This window comes from Thalassophryne amazonica, chromosome 8 (genome assembly GCF_902500255.1).
Source record: "Thalassophryne amazonica chromosome 8, fThaAma1.1, whole genome shotgun sequence".
NCBI lineage: Eukaryota > Metazoa > Chordata > Actinopteri > Batrachoidiformes > Batrachoididae > Thalassophryne > Thalassophryne amazonica.
Window position 1 is genome coordinate 16,844,919 of NC_047110.1, and position 6,688 is coordinate 16,851,606.

Genomic DNA, 6,688 nt, shown 5'->3' on the forward strand with positions numbered 1-6,688 from the left:
TTGTGGTTTTAGATTGGGGTACTGATCTACCTCCAACCGAGGGTTTATGGAAACTTTGTAATCTCCACAGATCCTGACAGAATGATCCATTTTTGGTATCTTTACAGTAGGTGCAGCCCATTCGCTAGCTAACAGGTGTAGTAACCCCTTGGGTTTAGTGGGTTTAGTGCACAGGGCGAGGTTTGCAAACATGGGACTGGCTCTCAGTGCAACATGTAGTTTTGCTTTGATGTCTTTCACCTTACCCTAGCTAGGTTTGAACACCTCTCGATATCGCCCACAAAGCTCTTCTCCACTTGCTGGTGCTACTGGATTTACAAAAGACCATTAAAGTTTTAACCTTTCAATCCAGTCCCATCCTGTTCTCCTGGTCGTGCGTGATCCATTTCTCCTGGTCCTACATGATCTGCTTCTCCTAGTCATGCATGGTCCCCTCCCCCCGTTTGTGCATGATCCACTTCTCCTGGTCATGCATGATCCACTTCTCCTGGTCATGCGCGATCCGCTTCTCCTGGCCGTGCACGATCCACTTCTCCTGGCCGTGCATGATCCGCTTCTCCTGGCCGTGCATGATCCCCTTCTCCTGGTCATGCATGATCCCCTTCTCCTGGTCATGCTTGATCCCCTTCTCCTGGTCGTGCTTGATCCCCTTCTCCTGGTCGTGCTTGATCCCCTTCTCCTGGTCGTGCTTGATCCGTTTCTCGTGGACATGCATGATCCGCCTCTCCTGGTCATGCGTGATCCGCCTCTCCTGGTCGTGCGTGATCCGCCTCTCCTGGTCATGCATGATCCGCTTCTCGTGGTCGTGCGTGATCCGCCTCTCGTGGTCGTGCGTGATCCGCTTCTCGTGGTCATGCATGATCCCCTTCTCCTGGTGGTGCGTGATCCGTTTCTCATGGACGTGCGTGAGCCCCTTCTCCTGGTCGTGCGTGATCCGCTTCTTTTGGTCATGCATGATGACCAAAAGTGTGTGTGTGTGTACTGTGCAAGGTTTGATGTAGTCTTAGAGTATTCAGATTTTGTCAGTTTCCCATGGATACTACATATATACATACTTACTGTATGATGAAACCTTACATACTACAAAAACGTCTGTGTGGATACTCTGTATATGTTATGTCTGTAGCACTGTGTCTGTACTGTGTCTGTCTGTTTGTACTGTGTGTCTATGTCTGTATAATGTGTGTATTGTGTGTCTGTCTGTTTGTACTGTGTGTCTATGTCTGTATAATGTGTGTATTGTGTGTCTGTCTGTTTGTACTGTGTGTCTGTGTCTGTATAATGTGTGTATTGTGTGTCTGTCTGTTTGTACTGTGTGTCTATGTCTGTATAATGTGTGTATTGTGTGTCTGTCTGTTTGTACTGTGTGTCTATGTCTGTATAATGTGTGTATTGTGTGTCTGTCTGTTTGTACTGTGTGTCTGTGTAATGTGTGTATTGTGTGTCTGTCTGTTTGTACTGTGTGTCTGTATAATGTGTGTATTGTGTGTCTGTCTGTTTGTACTGTGTGTCTGTATAATGTGTGTATTGTGTGTCTGTCTGTGTGTACTGTGTGTCTGTATAATGTGTGTACTGTGTGTACTGTGTGTCTGTCTGTGTGTACTGTGTGTCTGTCTGTTTGTACTGTGTGTCTGTCTGTGTGTACTGTGTCTGTATAATGTGTGTACTGTGTGTTTGTATAATGTGTGTACTGTGTGTCTGTGTTTGTATAATGTGTGTACTGTGTGTCTGTGTTTGTATAATGTGTGTCTGTGTTTGTATAATGTGTGTACTGTGTGTTTGTATAATGTGTGTACTGTGTGTCTGTATAATGTGTGTATTGTGTGTCTGTATAATGTGTGTACTGTGTGTTTGTATAATGTGTGTACTGTGTGTCTGTGTGTGTGTACTGTGTGTCTGTGTTTGTATAATGTGTGTCTGTGTTTGTATAATGTGTGTACTGTGTGTTTGTATAATGTGTGTACTGTGTGTCTGTATAATGTGTGTATTGTGTGTCTGTATAATGTGTGTACTGTGTGTTTGTATAATGTGTGTACTGTGTCTGTATAATGTGTGTACTGTGTGTTTGTATAATGTGTGTACTGTGTCTGTATAATGTGTGTACTGTGTGTCTGTATAATGTGTGTACTGTGTGTTTGTATAATGTGTGTACTGTGTCTGTATAATGTGTGTACTGTGTGTCTGTATAATGTGTGTACTGTGTGTTTGTATAATGTGTGTACTGTGTGTCTGTATAATGTGTGTATTGTGTGTCTGTATAATGTGTGTATTGTGTGTCTGTATAATGTGTGTACTGTGTCTGTATAATGTGTGTACTGTGTGTCTGTATAATGTGTGTACTGTGTCTGTATAATGTGTGTACTGTGTGTCTGTATAATGTGTGTACTGTGTGTTTGCATAATGTGTGTACTGTGTGTCTGTGTCTGTATAATGTGTGTCTGTATAATGTGTGTACTGTGTGTCTGTATAATGTGTGTACTGTGTGTTTGTATAATGTGTGTACTGTGTGTCTGTATAATGTGTGTACTGTGTGTTTGTATAATGTGTGTACTGTGTCTGTATAATGTGTGTACTGTGTGTCTGTATAATGTGTGTACTGTGTGTCTGTATAATGTGTGTACTGTGTGTTTGTATAATGTGTGTACTGTGTGTCTGTATAATGTGTGTATTGTGTGTCTGTATAATGTGTGTATTGTGTGTCTGTCTGTTTGTACTGTGTGTTTGTATAATGTGTGTACTGTGTGTCTGTATAATGTGTGTACTGTGTGTTTGCATAATGTGTGTACTGTGTGTCTGTGTCTGTATAATGTGTGTCTGTATAATGTGTGTACTGTGTGTCTGTATAATGTGTGTACTGTGTGTTTGTATAATGTGTGTACTGTGTGTCTGTATAATGTGTGTACTGTGTGTTTGTATAATGTGTGTACTGTGTCTGTATAATGTGTGTACTGTGTGTCTGTATAATGTGTGTACTGTGTGTCTGTATAATGTGTGTACTGTGTGTTTGTATAATGTGTGTACTGTGTGTCTGTATAATGTGTGTACTGTGTGTCTGTATAATGTGTGTACTGTGTGTTTGTATAATGTGTGTACTGTGTGTCTGTATAATGTGTGTATTGTGTGTCTGTATAATGTGTGTATTGTGTGTCTGTCTGTTTGTACTGTGTGTCTGTGTGCTGTGTCTGTGTCTGGATGTGTGTATTGTGTGTCTGTCTGTTTGTACTGTGTGTCTGTATAATGTGTGTACTGTGTGTTTGTATAATGTGTGTACTGTGTGTTTGTATAATGTGTGTACTGTGTCTGTATAATGTGTGTACTGTGTGTTTGTATAATGTGTGTACTGTGTGTTTGTATAATGTGTGTACTGTGTGTCTGTATAATGTGTGTACTGTGTGTCTGTGTGCTGTGTCTGTGTCTGTATAATGTGTGTGCTGTGTCTGTGTCTGTATAATGTGTGTGCTGTGTCTGTGTCTGTATAATGTGTGTACTGTGTGTCTGTGTGCTGTGTCTGTGTCTGTATAATGTGTGTGCTGTGTCTGTGTCTGTATAATGTGTGTGCTGTGTCTGTGTCTGTATAATGTGTGTACTGTGTGTCTGTATAATGTGTGTACTGTGTGTCTGTATAATGTGTGTACTGTGTGCTGTGTCTGTATAATGTGTGTACTGTGTCTGTATAATGTGTGTGCTGTGTCTGTATAATGTGTGTACTGTGTGTCTGTATAATGTGTGTACTGTGTGCTGTGTCTGTATAATGTGTGTACTGTGTCTGTATAATGTGTGTGCCGTGTCTGTATAATGTGTGTACTGTGTGTCTGTATAATGTGTGTACTGTGTGCTGTGTCTGTATAATGTGTGTACTGTGTCTGTATAATGTGTGTACTGTGTCTGTATAATGTGTGTGCTGTGTCTGTATAATGTGTGTACTGTGTGTCTGTATAATGTGTGTACTGTGTGTCTGTGTGCTGTGTCTGTATAATGTGTGTACTGTGTGTCTGTGTGCTGTGTCTGTGTCTGTATAATGTGTGTGCTGTGTCTGTGTCTGTATAATGTGTGTACTGTGTGTCTGTATAATGTGTGTACTGTGTGTCTGTGTGCTGTGTCTGTGTCTGTATAATGTGTGTACTGTGTGCTGTGTCTGTATAATGTGTGTACTGTGTCTGTGTGCTGTGTCTGTGTCTGTATAATGTGTGTGCTGTGTCTGTGTCTGTATAATGTGTGTACTGTGTGTCTGTGTGCTGTGTTTGTGTCTGTATAATGTGTGTGCTGTGTCTGTGTCTGTATAATGTGTGTACTGTGTGTCTGTGTGCTGTGTCTGTGTCTGTATAATGTGTGTACTGTGTGTCTGTATAATGTGTGTACTGTGTGTCTGTGTGCTGTGTCTGTATAATGTGTGTACTGTGTGTCTGTATAATGTTTGTACTGTGTGTCTGTATAATCTGTGTACTGTGTGTCTGTATAATGTTTGTACTGTGTGTCTGTATAATGTTTGTACTGTGTGTCTGTATAATGTGTGTACTGTGTGTCTGTATAATGTTTGTACTGTGTGTCTGTATAATGTGTGTACTGTGTGTCTGTGTGCTGTGTCTGTATAATGTGTGTACTGTGTGTCTGTATAATGTGTGTACTGTGTGTCTGTGTGCTGTGTCTGTATAATGTGTGTACTGTGTGTCTGTATAATGTTTGTACTGTGTGTCTGTATAATCTGTGTACTGTGTGTCTGTATAATGTTTGTACTGTGTGTCTGTATAATGTTTGTACTGTGTGTCTGTATAATGTGTGTACTGTGTGTCTGTATAATGTTTGTACTGTGTGTCTGTATAATCTGTGTACTGTGTGTCTGTATAATGTTTGTACTGTGTGTCTGTATAATGTTTGTACTGTGTGTTTGTATAATGTGTGTACTGTGTGTCTGTATAATGTGTGTACTGTGTGTTTGTATAATGTGTGTACTGTGTCTGTATAATGTGTGTACTGTGTGTTTGTATAATGTGTGTACTGTGTGTCTGTATAATGTTTGTACTGTGTGTCTGTATAATGTGTGTACTGTGTGTCTGTATAATGTTTGTACTGTGTGTCTGTATAATGTGTGTACTGTGTCTGTATAATGTGTGTACTGTGTGTCTGTATAATGTGTGTACTGTGTGTTTGTATAATGTGTGTACTGTGTCTGTATAATGTGTGTACTGTGTGTCTGTATAATGTGTGTACTGTGTGTTTGTATAATGTGTGTACTGTGTGTCTGTATAATGTGTGTATTGTGTGTCTGTATAATGTGTGTACTGTGTGTCTGTCTGTTTGTACTGTGTGTCTGTGTCTGTATAATGTGTGTACTGTGTGTTTGTATAATGTGTGTACTGTGTGTCTGTATAATGTGTGTACTGTGTGTCTATGTGCTGTGTCTGTGTCTGTATAATGTGTGTGCTGTGTCTGTGTCTGTATAATGTGTGTGCTGTGTCTGTGTCTGTATAATGTGTGTACTGTGTGTCTGTATAATGTGTGTACTGTGTGTTTGTATAATGTGTGTACTGTGTGTCTGTATAATGTGTGTACTGTGTGTCTGTATAATGTGTGTACTGTGTGTTTGTATAATGTGTGTACTGTGTGTCTGTATAATGTGTGTACTGTGTGTCTGTATAATGTGTGTACTGTGTGTTTGTATAATGTGTGTACTGTGTGTCTGTATAATGTGTGTACTGTGTGTCTGTGTGCTGTGTCTGTGTCTGTATAATGTGTGTACTGTGTGTCTGTATAATGTTTGTACTGTGTGTCTGTATAATGTGTGTACTGTGTGTCTGTATAATGTTTGTACTGTGTGTTTGTATAATGTGTGTACTGTGTGTCTGTATAATGTGTGTACTGTGTGTCTGTGTGCTGTGTCTGTGTCTGTATAATGTGTGTACTGTGTGTCTGTATAATGTGTGTACTGTGTGTTTGCATAATGTGTGTACTGTGTGTCTGTATAATGTGTGTACTGTGTGTCTGTATAATGTGTGTACTGTGTGTCTGTATAATGTTTGTACTGTGTGTCTGTATAATGTGTGTAATGTGTGTTTGCATAATGTGTGTACTGTGTGTCTGTATAATGTGTGTACTGTGTGTCTGTATAATGTTTGTACTGTGTCTGTATAATGTGTGTACTGTGTGTTTGCATAATGTGTGTACTGTGTGTCTGTATAATGTGTGTACTGTGTGTCTGTATAATGTGTGTACTGTGTGTCTGTATAATGTTTGTACTGTGTCTGTATAATGTGTGTACTGTGTGTCTGTATAATGTTTGTACTGTGTGTTTGCATAATGTGTGTACTGTGTGTTTGTATAATGTGTGTACTGTGTGTCTGTATAATGTGTGTACTGTGTCTGTATAATGTGTGTACTGTGTGTCTGTATAATGTTTGTACTGTGTGTTTGCATAATGTGTGTACTGTGTGTTTGTATAATGTGTGTACTGTGTGTCTGTATAATGTGTGTACTGTGTGTTTGTATAATGTGTGTACTGTGTCTGTATAATGTTTGTACTGTGTGTCTGTATAATGTTTGTACTGTGTGTCTGTATAATGTGTGTACTGTGTGTTTGTATAATGTGTGTACTGTGTGTTTGTATAATGTGTGTACTGTGTCTGTATAATGTGTGTACTGTGTGTCTGTATAATGTGTGTACTGTGTGTCTGTATAATGTGTGTACTGTGTG

The 6,688-nt window shown here is 39.7% G+C and overlaps 1 long non-coding RNA gene across 1 annotated transcript in view; it reads right to left on the reverse strand.

Moving 5' to 3' along the window:
- Window positions 1–399: 399 nt before the first annotated feature.
- Window positions 400–6,688, reverse strand: part of LOC117515036 — an 18,742-nt gene continuing 12,453 nt past the window's right edge. Inside the window, exon 3 of the long non-coding RNA XR_004562008.1 lies at window positions 400–409. This is a non-coding gene — a long non-coding RNA (uncharacterized LOC117515036). The remainder of the gene's footprint in view (window positions 410–6,688) is intronic.